Source organism: Zootoca vivipara, chromosome 6 (assembly GCF_963506605.1).
Source record: "Zootoca vivipara chromosome 6, rZooViv1.1, whole genome shotgun sequence".
Taxonomy (NCBI): domain Eukaryota; kingdom Metazoa; phylum Chordata; class Lepidosauria; order Squamata; family Lacertidae; genus Zootoca; species Zootoca vivipara.
The window spans coordinates 93,860,063-93,879,875 of NC_083281.1; positions in this window are offsets into that span (position 1 = coordinate 93,860,063).

Below are 19,813 nucleotides of genomic sequence, written 5' to 3' on the forward strand. Positions count from 1 at the left end.
GGGTAGGTGGGAGGGGTGGGGTTGACTGACATTTGAGGCGGTTGCCAAAGACTTGGATGATTTGGAGGGGGCGAGACCAGGAGTGGCAGGATTGTCTTGAAGTCAGAAAAGGAAGCAACAAACATTACCTTACACAGTTCAATAAGCCATGAGGTGGTGGAAACAGGAAGGCTACGCACACTCTGTGTGGGTCGTCCTGTCTACCAGGGAGGCTTTTCCTCCACTTTCAAGGCACCTGATGCTGACCTTAGCTTATGAAAGCGTGGGGCTGTGTTTCCCTGTGTGACATTCAATGTGGAAATAGTCTGTGGCCAAGTGGGCAGCCTGTTACCAGCTCTCCAACGAGTAAACCTATAGGCTAATGCCCATGTTTGCAAGCAGTCATTTTCATATTTTGAACGTGTATGTTTGGTTTTTTTAAGTGTACACTTATTTTTTAATTTATTCAATGCATTTATATCCCACCTTTCTCCTAGTAGCTCAAGGGGGCATACATGTTTCTCCCCCTCATTTAATCTTCGCAACAACACTGTGCAGTAGGTTGGGCTGAGAGGCAGTGACTGGCCTCAAGGTCACCCAGTTAACTTCATGTCCGAGTAGGGAATTGAACCCTGGTTTTCGTGGTCTTAGGGTAATGTTCTCAAATCACTACACCATGCTGGTTGTCCTCTCAAAAATATAGTAAAGGGACCCCTGACCATTTAGGTCCAGTCGTGACCGACTCTGGGGTTGCGCGCTCATCTCGCATTATTGGCCGAGGGAGCCGGCGTATAGCTTCCAGGTCATGTGGCCAGCATGACAAAGCCGCTTCTGGCAAACCAGAGCAGCACATGGAAACACCGTTTACCTTCCCGCTGTAGCGGTTCCTATTTATCTACTTGCATTTTGACGTGCTTTCGAACTGCTAGGTTGGCAGGAGCTGGGACCAAGCAACGGGAGCTCACCCCGTCACAGGGATTCGAACCGCCGACCTTCTGGTCAGCAAGCCCTAGGATCAGTGGTTTAACCACAGCGCCACCTGGGTCAAAAATATAATGTGCTTAAATGCCCTGAGTCAAGCCCGAGTCCATATCAAAAGAGATGAATAGGGATTATAATCAATGAAGATGCAAGGAAGCCACAGCCACTTTGCTTGGCCACTGGAAAGCTAACACTTGTGTCAGCCAGGGTCTGTGTCTAGAAAGGGAGCAGGATTGGGACCTGTGCCATGCTCTCTGGGAACTGCCTGGGCTTTAATGGGGGGTGAAGGAAAAACATTCTGCTCATGTGCTTCATCTTGTCTTGAGCTGGAACCTGGCATTCAAAGCTGGTAGAGAGCACTGATTCAAACTGAGCCCTAAGAAACATCTGGAGGCACCACACTGGTGGCAGTGGCAGATATTGGCACCTCAAATTTCAGTGCAGCTTTGTGCAATGCCAAAATCTTAACACCCTCCGCCTCTCGCTCTCCATTGGATGTCACAGTTGCGGCACCTGCTGTGGTACCCAGATGCTCTGGACCCAGTGCGCCCAAACTGATCACACTCCCCTAGATCCGCCATTGTTGGTGAGGGCTTCATTAGGCTGAAAGAGGATGACTGGCTCAAGAGCACCAAGTGAGCTTCATGGCTGAGAAGGGTCTTGAACCCAGGTCTCCCCACTCCTATTCCTACTCCCTAGTCCACACTGCCCCATAATTCTGTTGATTTGGTTGCTGGGTTGATTGGAATGAATGAGCAACGGGCCACCATTCTACAAATATTCAAAGTAACTCATGGGTACCCCCCCCCATCGGGGTGGGAGATAAAACAGCAAGGATGGCAGCCAAAGATGACACCAGGGCCCGTGCCAGTGAGACTTACCCCTCCCAGCTGGTTGCATATAAATGCAACCAAACAAACAAACACTTGGCAGTAAAAGCCCAACAAAAAAATGCTAAAATGAAACCAGGACTTAGTGACTACAGATTAATTAATGTGCAGTGGTGCAATCTTGTCTATGCAATGTTGAATGTGTGGTTTGGTCCTGGGTCTCATCTTTACATTTAAAGCAGTATCATGCCTAAATTAGACATCACCACCAGAAGCTCTGAAGACTCCAGCAGCATCCAATAGAAAGGCAGATCGCACGCTGCCGCCTCCAAAGCTGTGCCACCAAATGACATCACAAAATTCCACAGCAACCAACTGAAAAAAGTCCTTTTGCAGCAACAAGGCCCAGCTTTTTCAATAGGCCGCAGCATTGCCAAGCAGGGAAAACTGAGTAGGCTGCACCATTCAGTAGGCCACAGGCAAAAAACAACAGAATAGGGCCTTTCACAAAGGAGGGGGGGGCACAGGGATGAGGCACAACAAGGGGAGGGGGTTAACACATAGCCATTGGGGGGGGACCATGAGTCAGCCAAAGCAGTGGGGGTTGGGGACATTTTCAGGAACACGTGTGGGTGGGGGAGTCTTATTTTTGAAACTTGCAGTAGGGGAGTCAGGGTTGGGACAGGGCAGGTGAAGGGACTCTAAAGGGAGACTCTGAAGGTCCATTTAACAGAAAGTTCCACTTAACACAAAAACCCACAGCAACGCGTGGCTGGGCCAGCTAGTTCCACATAAAAAATAAACGAGGTCACATGCAACACAAATACCAAGGAGATTGACAGGCAGAATGTCAATAGGTGAAGCTTTTCTCATAAGTGCATATTCATGCTAGAAAACGCTTCACCCATCAGAAAGCTCAAGTTGCACAAACGGCAAGCAGGAGTAGTTTCGACAAGACAGGATGGCGAGAGGAGAGATTTCCTCTTTTTATCCAAGGCCAGCCCCCAATAGGCCTTGTTCTGAACTGCAACAGGGCCTTTGATCCACTTCCCTGTGTCAAGGTTGCAAAAGCCAGTTCTTCAGACAGAGCTTGGAGGAAGTGAATGAGAGACAGTCAGTTTAGGTGAGAATGGACAAACCAGTTCTCCAAGAAGCCACAAGCAAGAAGAAGGAGCTATATTTGGCTGGGCTGGGACTTTCCACACATGCAGTGGTGAAATGTAATCTTTTCAGCATCTGCTAAAACATTTCTTGTTACAATCAAGTGGTATGTAAATTTTGTTGAAATAACAATAAATACCGGCAAAACAAATTGTACATTATCACATGTCCTCTGGTATCTCCAAAAGGATATCTATACTGGGAAAGTTTGGTAACACAAATATTTATTGAAAGTTAATACACCAATCATTGATATAAGGATGTAAAAAAAATGTTTAATCAGGTAAAGCCCTAATTAATACAAAAAGGGAAATGCATCAATTAGTGATGGAAGAGTTATGGAGAAATGCAGGGAGGGTACTGCATTTCTTAGGGTTGCTAACCAGCCAATATCTTCTTATTTGACCAATATTCAACCATGTTCTGTCGGTCTTGGAGTCCCAATCAGCCAATAAAATCTAGATTTCTGAAGGCTCTGCCCAAGGCTAAATATCACCCACTCTTGATCACCCACCCTTGGCGTGGGTTTTTGTATTAAAAAAATAATAATTACAAAATGATGCACTTTGTGTGCTCAGAAAATATGGCACCTCCATAAAACAAAAGGGAAGAACAATACAACAATTGTGGAATGAATGCAAGCCTTAAATTGTGTGTTGAAAGGACTCGGAACACAGGGCTTCAGTTTGCAGAGAGTCCTGGGGGAGCCCCTATTTGACTTGAGCATCTGAATATTTATCATCCACTAGCCTTTTGCTGCAAACACATTTGCCGAGATGTAAAGTCCCATTGGGCTGGAAAGGTCGTACTTACTTGGAATTATAAGGTGCCTAGTAGGGAAATGAATTTTTCTGGGCTTTCAAAAGCAAAACTCCTGTCCCTGCCACACCAGACAGGTGGCGTGGGAAAACACTCAGAGGTGAACAACAAAGAAAATTGTTTCCTGGTTTAGGTGTTACTAGGGGAGAAAAAGAAGGTCATGCTTTCTTTAAAATAGCAACAATAATAAAGTACTGAATATTGAGTATTGCGAAATAATGGCAAGCTTTATCCTGACAGTGATCAAGAAAACAAGCCTTGCTCTGCTGTGTAATTACCAGCAGCAGGAGACCATGAAACCCTGTGACACATCCCAGACCTCAGCCTGGGTGGAAGGTAGATAGGAAGTTCATGAAGACGGATCAAAGGCTGGGCTGGGCTGTGACATGGGAGGGAGGGTGGCCTGATCCTGGCTGACACCCAGGTCTTAAAAGGCACCTTAAACTTTGCATGGAAAAAGCTAAACCACATATTTGCTTCCACAGAGGTTTGGGGAGCAGCCCCCAAACAGAAAATGATATTATTGTATCTGAAGAAGTGTGCATGCACACGAAAGCTCATACCAATGACAAACCTAGTTGGTCTCTAAGGTGCTGCTGGAATGAATTTTTTTTATTTTGTTTCGACTACGTCAGACCAACACGGCTACCTACCTGATATTATTGGAGTTAGGGTAGTTGAGAGACACAAAACACCACCCTCCTTTGACAAGCTCCTCTCTAATATATGGATACAACACTAGCCTACCTTACAGGGCTATTGCAAGATGTCTTTATAAACAAGATGAATGAAGGAATTGAGGGGATGCTCATCAAATTTGCAGGTGATACCAAACTGAGAGGGATAGATAATGCAGCAGCATTAGAATTCAAAATGACTTTAAGATTGGAGAACAGGACGTAAGCTAATAAAATGAAATTCAATAGGGACAAATGTAAGGTTCTGCACTCAGGCAGGAAGAACCAGGTGCACAGATATACGATGGGGGACACCTGGCTTACTAGCAGTACATGTGAAAAGGATCTAGGGGTCTTGGTGGACCACAAGCTTAACAAGAGTCCATAGTATGATGATGCAGCAGCAAGAAAAGCTAATGCTATTCTAGGTTGCATCAACAGAAGTCTAGTGTCCAGATCAAGGGAGGTAATAGTCCCACTCTATTCTGCCTTGATCAGACCACACCTGGAATATTGTGTCAAATTCTGGGCACCATAATTTAAGAAACATGTTGGCAAGCTGGAAGGTGTGCAGAGGAGGGCAACCAAGATGATCCAGGGTCTGGAAACCAAGCCTTATGAGGAAAGGTTGAAGGAGTTGGGTATGTTTAGCCTGGAGAAGCCATCTTCTGAGAGGAGATATGATAGCCATCTTCAAATATCTTAAGGGCTGTCCCATGGAGGAGGGAGCATGCTTGTTTTCTCCTGCTCTTGAGGATAGGACTCAAACGAGTGGCTTCAAGTTACAAGAAAGGAGATTCTGACTAACACCAGGAAAAACTTTGGGACAGTAAGAGTTGTTTGACAGTGGAACAGACTCCCCCGGGAGATAGCAGACTCTCCTTCCTTGGAGGTTTTTAAGCAGAAGTTGGATGGTCATCTGTCATGGATGCATTGCAGGGAGTTGGACTACACTAGGTGATCCTTTGGGTCACTTCCAACCCTACAAGTCTATGATTCTACGATAGTGTATATGAAGTGTTGGTCCCAGTGTGTGGTCTGAGGCAGCCTTTGCCAACTTGGTACCCTGCAGATGTTTTGGACCAGTCACTATTTGTTGCCACAACCTACCTCAAGAGGTGGTTGGGACAATAAAAACCCATGTGCAGTGCCTTGAATTCCTTGGAGGAAAGGAGTTGTATAAATGCAGTGAGCAAGCCAATGACTCTCCCTTGGCTAAGAAGTCTCCCTTGCTATTTTATAAAAAAAATTCCTTCAGTAGCACCTTAAAGACCAACTAAGTTTTTATTTTGGTATGAGCTTTCGTGTGCATGCACACTTCGTCAGATACACTGAAACAGAATCAACCAGACCCTTATGTATATTCAGAGGGTGGGTGGGTGGGTGGGAATGGGTGATGGGCTGATAGGAGTGGTGAACCTGTTGATGGCTGTTAACGACTGCTGATGACTGCAATTGGTCCTGCGGGGGGGAAAGCAAGGGCTGAGGCACAAAAGAAAGCTAGATCATGCATAATGAGATAAGAATCCAATGTCTCTGTTCATCCCAGGTGGCTCCGTGGTTTTAAGCTTGGTAATGAGTCCCAATTCAGCAATTTCTCTTTCTTGTCTGTTTCTGAAATTTTTCTGTAATAAAACAGCTGCTTTGAGATCTTGTATAGAATGTCCTGGGAGATTGAAGTGTTCTCCTACTGGTTTCTCTGTCTTGTGGTTCCTGATGTCAGATTTATGTCCATTTATCCTTTGGCGTAGGGTTTGGCCTGTTTGTCCAATATAGAGAGCTGAAGGGCACTGTTGGCATTTGATGGCATACACAATGTTAGACGATGAGCAATTAAATAGTCCTGAGATGGTATGTTGGATGTTGTTGGGGCCAGTAATGGTGTTGTCCGGGTGTATGTGGCAGCAAAGTTGGCATCTGGGTTTATTGCAGGCTCTGGTACCAGTGTCCATGTTAAGTCTGGTGGTTGTATTATTGTGGGTGAGGAGCTATTTTATGCACATCAAACTTCTATTAAGGGTACAAGAGCGGCATGGCATGGCCTTCTTTCCTGTTAGGTGGTGGCCCTAGAGAAACTGCCATTTGGACTGTCTGTTGGCAGAGCTGGGGGTGCCCTCTTCTACAGGCCTTGTGTGAGCGTGGCGGCAAGAGGAGAGCAGAAAGGCCAGCCTCTCCTTGCTTCCTCAGGCTCCTGTGCTGAACAGGCCAACTGGCCAAGGAGCCTTTTTTGCTGGGCCTGCCACAGCTGCTGCTTCACTCTTGCCCTTTCCTCGTGGAGGTGAAAGGCCTTGTTGCTACCGCCCAGAGCCACTTCCCTGCTCTTTCCTGTCACACCAATTTCCGCCCCCTCTTAAGCAGATTCACTTTTCCCAGCTGCCACCTGGGAAAGTGCCCAGGGCCATTTTGGATAACTCCCTCCACCAACGCAGGCCTCTCTCTCTCTCCCTCCCTTTCCTGCCTGCACGTGGCTGGTTGCCGTGTGCCATTGGGGCAGGAGAACTCGTTTCCTTCCAGATTCCACCAGGCAGCTTTCTCTCCTGCCAAGGCTGCTGGATCAAACCTTCCAGTTTTTTGGGATCACCCCCTACATGTGCACACACCCCAAAAATTGAGTGTGTGGGATAGGATATGGCTTTTTGGGGAAACAGTTGGGAATGTGGAGCACTCATTGTCATTTTCTGTGAAACAGAGTACAGTGGAGTCTTACCGAGCTGTTTTCCATGAATATATGCCCAGCAGGGGACTGCTCAAAACTTGTGCCAGTCTAGCTAGCCACAGACTGTGAGGTGGGACTTTCATCAGCGGTGGAGCCCAGAGCGGACGAGCTCCCAGACGCGGGGTAGCTGCTCAGGTGCCTGGAGCGGCACACATGCCCTGCAGCCAGAGGTGGAGCAAGCCGCGCAAGGAGGCAGAGCGAGCTGCCGATGGTGGATATTTGGCGCGATGCCTGCCCGCAACTCCAAGCATACCTCGAGCCATTGGGAGGAGGGAGGTGCACCTCCCACCTTCCCCTGACGGCTGGGGTACGCTTGGAGTCACGGGCGGGTGGCACGCCGAATGTCACCCCCCTCAGGGGGCGTGACCCAGGGGGGCACCCCCAATGCACCCCCTTCCTTCACCACTGCCTTTCATACTGAGTGATTCTCCTCCTCCCTGCTGTCCAAACTAGGCAATGGAAAGCATTGCGTCTGGAGGCAGCTGTGAACAGGGAGTATAGCTTTGCCCTGGAGCCATACCTGTGTCAGTCCATTCTCACATTCACATCTTCTCTTAACACAACTTCCATTAAGCGACAGAATTCCAGGGCTGGCAGAGTGAGGCAGTCACTTCAGGTGGTGGGTGCTGGGGGGGGGAGGAAAGGGACAGCAGAATGACATAAGAAAAGGACTTGCCACCCTGTCAGGCCAGTGGCCCCTCTAATCCAGCATCCTGTTCTCACAGTGGCCAACCAGATGCCCATGGGAAAGTGCAGAATTTGAGCACTTTAGTAGCCATTGGTAGCCTTAGGTAAACGTAAAGGGACCCCTGACCATTAGGTCCAGTCGTGACCGACTCTGGGGTTGCGCGCTCATCTCGCATTATTGGCCGAGGGAGCCGGCGTATAGCTTCCAGGTCATGTGGCCAGCATGACAAAGCCGCTTCTGGCAAACCAGAGCAGCACATGGAAACGCTGTTTACCTTCCCGCTGTAGCGGTTCCTATTTATCTACTTGCATTTTGACGTGCTTTCGAACTGCTAGGTTGGCAGGAGCTGGGACCAAGCAACGGGAGCTCACCCCGTCACAGGGATTCAAACCGCCGACCTTCTGATCAGCAAGCCCTAGGCTCAGTGGTTTAACCACAGTGCCACCTGGGTCCCTTATTGGTAGCCTTAGTCTCCATTAATTTGTCCAATCCTCTTTCAAAGCCATCCAAGTTAGTGGCCATCACTGCCTCCTGAGGGAGGATGCTGTGTAGAGAAGTATTTGCTTTCATTTCTCCTAGTGTCATGATGAACTAAGAGCCTGCCACTTCATCCTCTATGCTAACCTGCTGCCCCCTGAGTTCCAGGGGAGGGTGCTGTCCTGCTGTTGCCAGTTCATACTGTCCAACTTTTGGGGATGGGAAAGCAGGACATCTGTGCACTCTCTCTCCTCCCCTCCCGCCCAATTGTCATGCCCCACCCCACCCCTGGCTTACTTTCATGGACTCTTTTCTCTGCATCGCTGTGGCTAGGCCTTAGCCTTCTTGTGGCCTATCGTGAAGCCTTCTCCGTCTCGCCACGGCTGCCAGAAGTGGCCCCTGCATCCTGAAGTGTGCTTCCAGATGCCCTGTGTCTGCTTCTGGGAATATGGCAGCAGCAGACGTCATCCATGGTGGCGGTGGAGCCTTTGGTGGAAGCTGCCATAGCTGACCCAGAGAAGGTGAGGCGGCAGAAGCAGGACGTCACAGAGGTCAAACAGAAGCCAGGGCAGCTTCTGCGAATCCATGATGTCTCAATTCAGGCCAGCTGAATGATGTGCAGTGTGGAAGTAAGATTCAACTGCTAGTGTGACTGGAATCTGCAGGGGGAATAGGATGTTGTATCCTTTGCCTCAGGCAGCAAAATTCTTGGTCCGGCTCTGCAGAATACATGTGTGTTAAAAACCCTGAAGAAAACTCCATTTCTGGGATATAACTCATGTTTTTAGAACATCAGAAGAGCACTGCTGGAGCAGCTCACACACAGGCCCAGTCAAGGCTCCTCCACGCTTCACTTTGTGTTGCATTTCTAGGCGCAGGTTCGGGCTTTCCAGGTCTGTGTCTGAGCGGGTTGTTGTCGTCTTTTGTCCTGGTGCTTTCTTTCCCCAAGAAAATCTGTGTTTTACTGCTGAATCAAAGCAAATGGTAATCAGGTGTTTCTCGGATTGTCAATGCTCTGATTGAGTGGTAAAATGCGGGTTTTCTCAGGGAAAGCACCGGGATAAAATAAAACCGCTCAAAGTCAAACCTAGAAAACCCAGACCTGTGCAAGGAAAGCACAGAGCAAAGGTAAGTGTGGATGAGCCCTAAGCCTGTTTGCCACAGTGGCTGACCAGGAAGCCCTCAAGCACAACATGACAGCAACCCCCAGACACACATTGTAGCTCTTCAGCAACTGGTATTCAGAGGCTGACTGCCTTTGATGCTGGAGGTTCCATAAGGACTAATGTACTTATTGATAGACCTAGCCTCTGACACTACTTTATTTATTATTAATTTTACTCATCACATTTGTATTTCACCTTTCCTCCAAGAAGCTCAAGGTGATGTACATAGTTCTCCTGGTCCTTGTTTGACCCCCTACAACAACCCTGTGAGGTAGGTCAGGCTGAGAGGTAGTGACTGGCCCAAGGTCACATGCACTGAGCTTCAAGGCTAAGTGGGGATTCGAACCCTGGTCTCCCAGGTCCCAGCCCCAACACTTTAACCACTGTACCACACTGGCTTTATTTAAGCTCCTGGCCAATGTCACTACCTCTTGTGGCAGCAGGTTCTATGGAGTAAGTGTCCTGTGTGAAGCAGATATTTGCTTTTTCTTTATTTTATTTCCTCCAGTGTTTTTTCCTGAGGATGGTGGGAAGCTCAGTTGTGAGGTCACTTCCTTAATGAAGGACAGCGGCTGGCAAATGCCAAGGGTTGGCGAAAGAAGGGGCCTTGTTAGCTACACCTCTGTGACCCTTTGCACCCTCTGCTGGATTTGTGCCTCTATATTAGCCTCCCTCCCAAGCCGTGTTGGCTGATCCTGCTTAGCCTGTGGGTGTTGCTGGTGCCTGGGCTACAGGACGGAGGTGGAAGAGTTCAGCTCCTTAATCCGTTTTGGGCTCTGTGAGAGAATTTTAGTTGGCCTTGACAGGATCAGTGGGGACTTAGGTAGCAGGACTTAGCAGCATTTAATCCCATTGCTTAGCAACTGGAGAGCCAGTGACAATACTAACCTAGATGGAGCGATGGACCTGTATTCCTAGAGGGGTAAAAAAATAAATAAAAGGGACGCGCTTCAGGCTTTTAATTGCTTGATTGTGGAGCTCGCAGCCAGGTTTATTCCTAAATCAAGCGAAATGGGAAAGGGCTGTGCATTGATCAGAAGGCCTCAGCTCCAAAGCCTGGCATCTCCGGGTAGGGCTTGCCTGAAATGCCAGAGAGCGACTGTCAGTATGATGATAGTGAGCTTTGTGGACCAATAGCCTGGCTCCATAGAAGACGTCTTCCAGTGTTCCTCATAGCTGGGGAAAGGCCCCTGCAGAAGATTCCAGGTTCATTTCCCAGCATCTCTAGGTAAGGCTGGGGATGTGCCTGTTCCTGAAACCCTGGAAAGTCACTGCCAGTCAGTGCAGCCAATACCAAGCTAGATGAACCAATGGTGTGATTCCACAGAAGGCAGCTTCCTGTGCCTGGATCTTCTGTGTACAGCCTCAGGTGGAGGTGGAGGCCACCCCTGGCACATTTACACCTGTGAATTATTTCAGTACATTCAGCACATGTTTTTGAAACCTTAAAGTTGAGCTTGGTAGAATGTGTACAGTACAGTACACATTACACATGTACACATTACAGAGCACAGTAATGGTTGGCGGTGGGGAACAAAATATAAATGGAAGAAAAACTGTCTCAAAGCAAGGGAGCAACAATATCTCAAAGGATGTCTTCCACCAAAGGTCAAAGCATAGAATCATAGAATCATAGAGTTGGAAGAGACCACAAGGGCCATCCAGTCCAACCCCCTGCCAAGCAGGAAACACCATCAAAGCATTCTTGACATATGCCTGTCAAGCCTCTGCTTAAAGACCTCCAAAGAAGGAGACTCCACCACACTCCTTGGTAGCAAATTCCACTGCCGAACAGCTCTTACTGTCAGGAAGTTCTTCCTAATGTTTAGGTGGAATCTTCTTTCTTGAAGTTTGAATCCATTGCTCCGTGTCCGCTTCTCTGGAGCAGCAGAAAACAATCTTTCTCCCTCCTCCATATGACATCCTTTCATATATTTGAACATGGCTATCCTATCCCCCCTTAACCTTCTTTGCAGTCTTTGGCACATTCGCAGGCAGGTTTCAGGAAAGCCTTGCCCAATCCCAACAGTACAAGGAGAAAGAAACAGAGGTTTTTTGCCTTTTTCACAGGGTTGAAATCCTGCTCCTGGCAGGAATGTTTTGAACAACACACACAGGGGGAATCTCCCTCAGAACCACACATCCAGTAGTTAACACCCCAGTCAGGGTAGCAAGCAAGGATCATTCTTTCTGATTTGTTGCTAGGCAACAACTCCACCATCACCTCTTGGTTGGCTGACTAACAGTCAACAGAATTTACCCTTAGGTTAGTAAAGGGATGATCCTTGCTGTTGAACTTCCAACACCCCTTCTGAACAGCAGAAGCCAGACATGAGGTGAACAGAAAGAAGGTGGCTTTCCCAGTGGTGACTCCACATATCTAGAATGTTCTCTAAAGGCATGCTTGCCTGTTGCCTATTCGGATTTCATTTCAGTGCCAGACAAGGACCTTTTCCATTCTAGCAGGTAGTCTCTAGTGGGCTTAGCATTTGCATGTTTTTGGGGGGTTGGATTTTATCATCTGGCATTGGCTTGCTGCTTTTGCAGTGTTATTAAATCCCCCCCCCCCCGATGGCTGCAATTCCCATTTGCCCCGTGTCCTTGGAACACTGTTATACAGGATGCAATACTTTCTGTTACTTAGGACAGCTCTAATATTCTAGTTTCCAGCACTAATAAATCACTGACCCTGCTTTTGGGGGTGTTTGGTTAAGTACTATTTTGTCTGTGCCAGTTATAATTTCCCAGGTCTCTGCAATTAAATCTATCCGGCTTGCAGGGTTTGTGGGCGGAGGTGCTTTGCTGCTAATACACATGCATGCAAATGGATGCACATCACGGCCCTGTGGAGCACACAGCTGTCTCCTGTCCCTGTCTGGTGGAGACTGCCTTACCTGTCCAACCACACATGGGCACCTTGCCAGCCCAGAGCACCTCACCCTGCCGCACTTCCCAGAATCACCAGTGCCTGGAGGAGCTCCCACGCCAAGCAGGTTCCAAAACTGCAACAAGCTGGGCCAGAATTCTTTATGCCAAAAGTTGGAAAGAAAAAGAAACACCAAGAAATCAACAATGGCCATATAAATTGACAGAATACAGTATGCCAAACTCGTGAGCATGGCAGCCAAAATAAGGAGTCAGGATGGAATGAGATACCTTTGGGAAGCATGTAAGAAAAATTGATACTAAAGTGAAGCTACAAGTAGGGATAATTCTCTGAACAACAGTTAAATACAAAGAAGGACTAGAAAGGAAAAAGTAGGGTTGATTAATATATGGATATGCAGCAGTGCTAGGTATATTATGAATGCCATGGAAGGCTAGGCTGGGAAGTCTACTGTATATGGCAGTGATGGTGAACCTATGACACGCGTGTCAGATGTGACACACAGAACCCTCACTGCTGGCACGCGCCCCATCGGCCCATTCACACTGTTGTCCCCCCCATTTGTTCTCCCGCTCCTCCTCATGCTACAGCTTGTCTCCACTGTTAAAACCCCGGGTCCTTTGTTGTTGTTGTTGTTGCTGGTAGCCAGAGATGGTTTTTTAACCCGTTCTGTGCTGGTTGGTTTTTTTTGGCGCTTTGGCAGACTATGTGTTAGTTCCAGCGAAGGTATTATTCGTCATTTATTTCTGTTCTCTTCCCCCCCCCAAAAAGCGCAGCACCTTTGGGGCACCCCCCCAAAAAAGCAAAGCAACTTTTGCACCCCCCCAAAAAATCCTCCAAAACTTTGGTCAGCAGCTCCCCCCAAAAAGCTCAACAACTCTGGGCACTTTGTGATAAATAAGGGGTTTTTGGTTTGGTTTGGTTAAATAATTAGTTTTGGGTTTATTAAATAGTTATATATTACAATTATACATTTTTGTTATTTAAACTATAAATATCGTGAAATTGTGGGTTTTTTTCTCGAAGTGACATACCACCTGAGTTATGCTCGGTTTTTTGGCAAATTTTGACACACCAAGCTCAAAAGGTTGCCCACCACTGGTATATGGAAAGAATACTTGACGGTAATGTATGATATGCAAATAGAAAAATGGAAAATGCAATAAAAATAAATTAAAAACACAAAACAAAATTGCAACAAGCTTGCTCTTTTCAGACAGCTTCCTCCCTCCTGCTTGGAAAGGCTGCATTACAGCTCCTGGCTGAAATTAATGGGCATATATTGCCTTGAAACAACAGACTTATTAATGCCCAAGGCCTGGGACAGGAACCAGAGTAGACGCTGGATTAATGCACATAGCAAAATGCAGCTCAGTAGGTCAGAGATGTGACTGTAGCACTGGAGGCCTGCTGTGTGCAGGACAGCCTGTTGCCACCCCAGCCAGTGAGAGAGAACTGAATTCAAGCCTTTTAGAGAGATTTGGAAAGGGCTTTGTTGGGCAGTCAATGTCAAAGAGAGGAGACCCTTGTCTGGAGTCCAGGAAGCAGAGGATTCAAGTCTCCCCTTAGATGACTGCCTTCATTCCACACATAGAAATATAGGCTACCTAGGGAAAGGGGAAACAAACTGGCTGTAAGAACATCAGAGGAGCCCCGCTGAATGAGATCATGGAGGTTAGAGGTAGCCAAATATATCTGACAGTGCTCAGATGAAGTCCCTCACCAGAGTCCTTCTGAGTAAGCTTAGCAGTCATAGAATAAGGGGAGAGGTCCTACTGTGGATCAATAACCAGTCAGGAAACAGTAAACAGAGAGTAGGAGCAAATGCAGAGTTCACCCAATGGAAGGACTCTTCAGGAAGTCCTCCAGGGAACAATATGGTGTTATGGGTCAGTGATGAGGTGACCAAGTGCGATGAGAATAATGAATTGTTCAGGGTGGCTCAAACAAAAAGGGATGTGAGGAGTGCCAAAGGGATCTCTCCAAAGTGGGTGAACAGGCAGTAAAATGACAAATGCAATTCAATGTAAACAAATGTAAAGTGACCCCCCTTTGGGGCAAATAACCGTAATTTAACACCTGTGTTGAGGAAAGCCATGATTGTTAAAGTTATTTGTTGTTGTTTAGTCATTTAGTTGTGTCCGACTCTTCGTGACCCCATGGACCAGAGCACGCCAGGCACTCCTGTCTTCCACTGCCTCCCGCAGTTTGGTCAAACTCATGTTGGTAGCTTTGAGAACACTGTCCAACCATCTCGTCCTCTGTTGTCCCCTTCTCCTTGTGCCCTTCATCTTTCCCAACATCAGGGTCTTTTCCAGGGAGTCTTCTCTTCTCATGAGGTGGCCAAAGTATTGGAGCCTCAGCTTCAGGATCTGTCCTTCCAGTGAGCACTCAGGGCAGATTTCGTTCAGAATTAATAGGTTTGATCATCTTCCAGTACATGGGACTCTCAAGAGTCTCCTCCAGCACCATAATTCAAAAGCATAAATTCTTTGGCGATCAGCCTTCTTGATGGTCCAGCTCTCACTTCCATACATCACTACTGGGAAAACCATAGCTTTAACTATACGGACCTTTGTCGGCAAGGTGATGTCTCTGCTTTTTAAGATGCTGTCTAGGTTTGTCATCGCTTTTCTCCCAAGAAGCAGGCGTCTTTTGATTTCATGACTGCTGTCACCATCTGCAGTGATCAAGGAGCCCAACAAAGTAAAATCTCTCACTGCCTCCATTTCTTCCCCTTCTATTTGCCAGCAGGTGATGGGACCAGTGGCAATGAAAACTAGAGAAAACCTCGTCGTCTTGCGAGGAAACCTCTGATCGCAAAACCTATTTGTATAGCGAAAAATTTGTCTAACAGGGCATTTGTCTAGCAAGGCACCACTGTAGATTGTATCTTACTGGCCCAGTGGTTTTTCCTACTTTCTTCAGTTTAAGCTGGTATTTTGGTATAAGAAGCTGGTGATCTGAGCCACAGTCAGCTCCAGGTCTTGTTTTTGCTGATTGCATAGAGCTTCTCCATCTTTGGTTGCAGAGAATATAATCAATCTGATTTCGAAGCTGCCCATGTAGTGATGTCCATGTGTAGAGTCGTCTCTTGGGTTGTTGGAAAAGAGTGTGTCACGGTCCGGTCGGCGGGCGGTTGAAGCCCTGGCTGAGGACGTCAGGACCAGAGGCAAGATGGTGGTGTAGAAGCAGGAGCAGGTGCAGGGCTGAGGGTCCAGCAGCAGGCAGTCGCAGGGTCGAGGATCAAGGCGTCAGCAAGGCAGAGGTCGAGGATCAAGGCGTTGGCAAGGCAAGGGTCCAAGGAGCAAGAGGCCAGAGGCAACCAGGCAGGGATAGCGTTGCTGTGGCAAAGAGCTGAAGGGGAATGCTGAGCTTATATCCCTCCCAGCTCCTGCCATCAGGTGCAGTGAGGTATCAAGTGGCCTCACCTGAGTGACCACTCCTTGCCTCTCCAGCACAAGCTGAGGTCTCACCTGAGTGGGCACTCCTTGCTTCTCCAGCACAAGCTGAGGCAGGCCTCAGTCCTGCAAAGCACTACAGGCCCCAGAGCCTGACTCCTGCCCATACTCCTGACAGTACTCCCCCCATAGGGAAATGGGGTTCCACCCCCGGTCATGGCCCAGGCTTATCTGGGAACTTCCGATGGAAGGCCCGAACCTTGGCGGGCGTGTGTACGAAGTCAGCTGGTTCCCAAGATCGCTCCTCCGGCCCGTAGCCCACCCAGTCAATTAGGTATTGGAGTTTCCCACGGAGCCGCCTCGAGTCCAGGACCTGGGCAACCTCAAACTCCTCATGGCCGTCGACCTGGACCGGTGGTGGTGGTGGGGTAATGCGGCCCAGAAAGTGGTCTGTGTGGCAAGGTTTCAGCAGGGATATGTGGAACACGGGGTGGATCTTCAGAGAGGGGGGAAGCTCCAACTTGTAGGCGACCGGGTTGACCTGCTGCAGGATGGTGAAAGGTCCCTGGTACTTGTAGTCTAGGTTAGCCGAGGGACGTTTCGTGCGGTGGTGTTCCAAGGACAGCCAGACCTTGACTCCGACCTGGAACGCAGGCCCTTGCTGTCGCCTCCGATCTGCTTGCGCCTTGTAGTCTGCCTTGGCTCTCTCTAGGTGCTGTACCAGGTCGGCTTGTGTTTTCTGGATGTGGGAGACCCGATCATTGGCGGAAGGCACGAGAGAAGCCGCAGGGGTGCAGGGATGATTGCGTGGATGGTACCCAAAGTTGCCGTAGAAAGGGCTCTGCCCTGTGGAGGCATGGCAGGAGTTGTTATAGGCAAACTCAGCCAGTGGAAGTAGGTCCAACCAGTCGTCCTGATGGTAGCTCAGGAAGCAGCGGAGATATTGCTCCAGGACTTGATTAACCCTTTCCGTCTGACCGTCTGTCTGACGGTGGTACGCAGAAGAGAGCCGTCTCTTGATACCCAGTTCCTTGAGGAAGGCTGCCCAGAACCGGGACGTGAACTGGGGGCCTCTGTCGGAGATCACTGCGTCCGGCAACCCATGTTGCCGAAACACATGTTCAAGGAACAAGTGGGCCGTCTGTGGGGCAGTGGGAAGGGTTCGAGTTGGGATGAAATGTGCCATCTTGGTGAGCGAATCCACCACTACCAGAATGACCGAATGTCCTTTGGACGCAGGGAGGTCCATGATGAAGTCCATGGAAAGCGTTGACCATGGCCTGTGGTGGGTGGGTAACGGTTGAAGAAGCCCCAGAGGCCTCTGCCATGGAACCTTGGTCCAGGCACAAGTCTCACAGGACCGTACATACCGTTTAATGTCTGCAAGAACCCCTGGCCACCAGAACGCGCAAGTCAATACCCGCAGAGTCTTCGCGTATCCCCCGTGTCCAGCGGTCCACGCGTCATGGCACTGTTCCAAAACCTGAGTCCTCCGAAATGTAGAGCCAGCCGCGATGGCACACACACCCATCCCGAACCTCAAGCGGCGCACCCCCCGGTCCTGAAGGTACTGGGCCGGCATCCAACCAGTCTTTGGTGAACGGGTCCTGACGGCTCGCCAGACGAACCAGCACCGCCTGCATCTTTCTGGGATCCATCTGGAGACCTGCAGGAGAGATGATGTATCCCAGGAACTCCATGCGCTCCTGGTGAAAGGCACACTTTTCCAGCTTGGCATGCAGCCTGTGCTGCCGAAGACATGCTGGTGATGCTCCTCTAGGGATGAGGAGAAAATGAAGGTATCTTCCAAATACGCAACTACGAACCGGTCCAGCAAGTGGTGCAGGATGTCGTTCACAAAGTGCTGGAACGTAGTTGGCGCGTTGCACAGTCCGAAAGGCATGACCCGGTACTCAAAATGGCCGTACCGAGTCCGGAACGTGGTTTTCCACTCGTCTCCCTCCCAGAGCCTAACCAGGTTGTACGCCCCATGTAAGTCTAATTTCGTAAAGACCTTCGCACCCTGCAGCCGCTCGAACAGTTCAGGAATTAAGGGTAGAGGGTAGCAGTTCTTGATGGTCACCTGATTCAGCTTCCGGTAGTTGATGCACGGACGCAGCCCATCATCCTTCTTTTTGACAAAGAAGATGGGGGCCCCAGCAGGGGAAGTAGAGGGATGAATGAACCCCCTGGCCAGATTATCGTCCAGGTATTCTCGGAGGGCCCCAAGTTCAGGCATAGATGCGGCCAAAAGGGATCTCTGCTCCCGGCTGCAGATCAATGGGGTAATCATAAGTCCGATGGGGGGGCAAAGTTTCGCCCCCTTTCTTCTCAAACACGTCCACCAAGTCCCGGTAGGGCTCCGGGATTAGCTGGACGTCCGGAGACCATGTTCCATCAGGGGCAGTCCCCTGTAAGGTGGAAGAAGTAAGGGTCGGCTGGTGAGGCGCCCCCGGCGCTGGTGGCAATGGGGGTAGCACTGGGGGTTGAGCGCAAATGTCTCGGCAGAAGGATGACGAAAAAGAAAGCGTCCGCTGCGCCCATGAAATGTCGGGGTCATGCTGGATCAACCAGGGGCTACCCAGGACCACCAGGAAATGAGGCGTCTGGACCGGGTCAAAGACTAGTAGTTCCTGATGTCAGGGCGCCACTAACATGGCCAGCAGGCAGGTCTCATGGGTAATGGGGCCAGAAGCGAGGGGAGTTCCATCCAACCCAACCACTGGAACAGGCGAGGCTTTCACCACTGACGGTACTTGGTATTTTTTGGCGAACTTTATGTCCATGAAAATGCCAGAGGCCCCAGAGTCGATCATTGCCTCCAGGGTCAGCATGCCCCCCTGGGGAAGGAGGAAGCAAACAGGGAGCAGGAAGTGAGGTGCATGAAGACTGGGTCCCGGCTGAACCCCTCCTAGTTCAGCCGGGGCCTGGCGTTTCCTGACATGGACCTCTTCGCCGGGCATTCTGCTGCAAAATGGCCCCTTTCCCCACAATACAAGCATAGTCCCTCAGACTCTTCTCTTGGCTAGAGAGGGAACTGCGCTTAGTTGCATGGGCTCCTCTTCCAACTCCACCGCAGCGCTAGTCCCCGGAGGGTCCCTTGACCTGCGTTCAGAATCCCTCTCAGACAGGCGGGTGTCAATATTAATACACAACGTGATAAAGTCTGTCAGGGCTGCCGGGGAGGTCACCCGTGCCAGTTCGTCTTTTATGCGGGGATGAAGTCCCTGACGAAAATGGAACCGGCAAGCTGCCTCATTCCACTGAGTGTCCGCAGCCCAGCACTGGAACTCAGTGGCATATTTAGTAACCGGGCGGGCCCCCTGCCGGAGTTTCTGCAGGGCCATCTCAGCCATCTGAGCACGATTCGGCTCCCCGAACATGCCTTCCAGGGCGGCAATGAAATTGTCCAAATGCCCCAGCAGGGGGTCATTGGCCTCAAGATATGGTGTAGCCCAAGCAAGGGCCGGGCCTGTGAGCAGGCTAACCATAAAGCACACCTGGCTCCGTTGGGTGGGAAAGTCCGCTGCACAGGTGGCAAACAACAACCGGCACTGGCTTACAAAGCCCCGCAGGGCGCCACACTCTCCCCTGAACCGCTCTGGCGATGGGACAGGGGGAGCACGTTGGGCTGGAACCGCAGCAGGGGCCACTCGAAGTGCTCGAACCTCCCCCTGGACTGTAGCTACCTGTGTGTGGAGGCTCTGCAGCACAGCGGTGAGGTCCATCGGCCTCTGTCCATCTTACACCCTAGCCGGGACGCGGTTTGGCCACAGCAAACTGTCACGGTCCAGTCGGCGGGTGGTTGATGCCCTGGCTGAGGAGCAGGAGCAGGTGCAGGGCTGAGGGTCCAGCAGCAGGCAGTCGCAGGGTCAAGGAGCAAGGCAGAGGCGAAGGTCTGGGAGTCAAGGAGCAAGGCGTCAGCAAGGCAAAGGTCCAGGGGTCGAGGATCAAGGCGTCGGCAAGGCAAGGGTCCAAGGATCAAGCATCAAGGCGTCGGCAAGGCAAGGGTCCAAGGAGCAAGAGGCCAG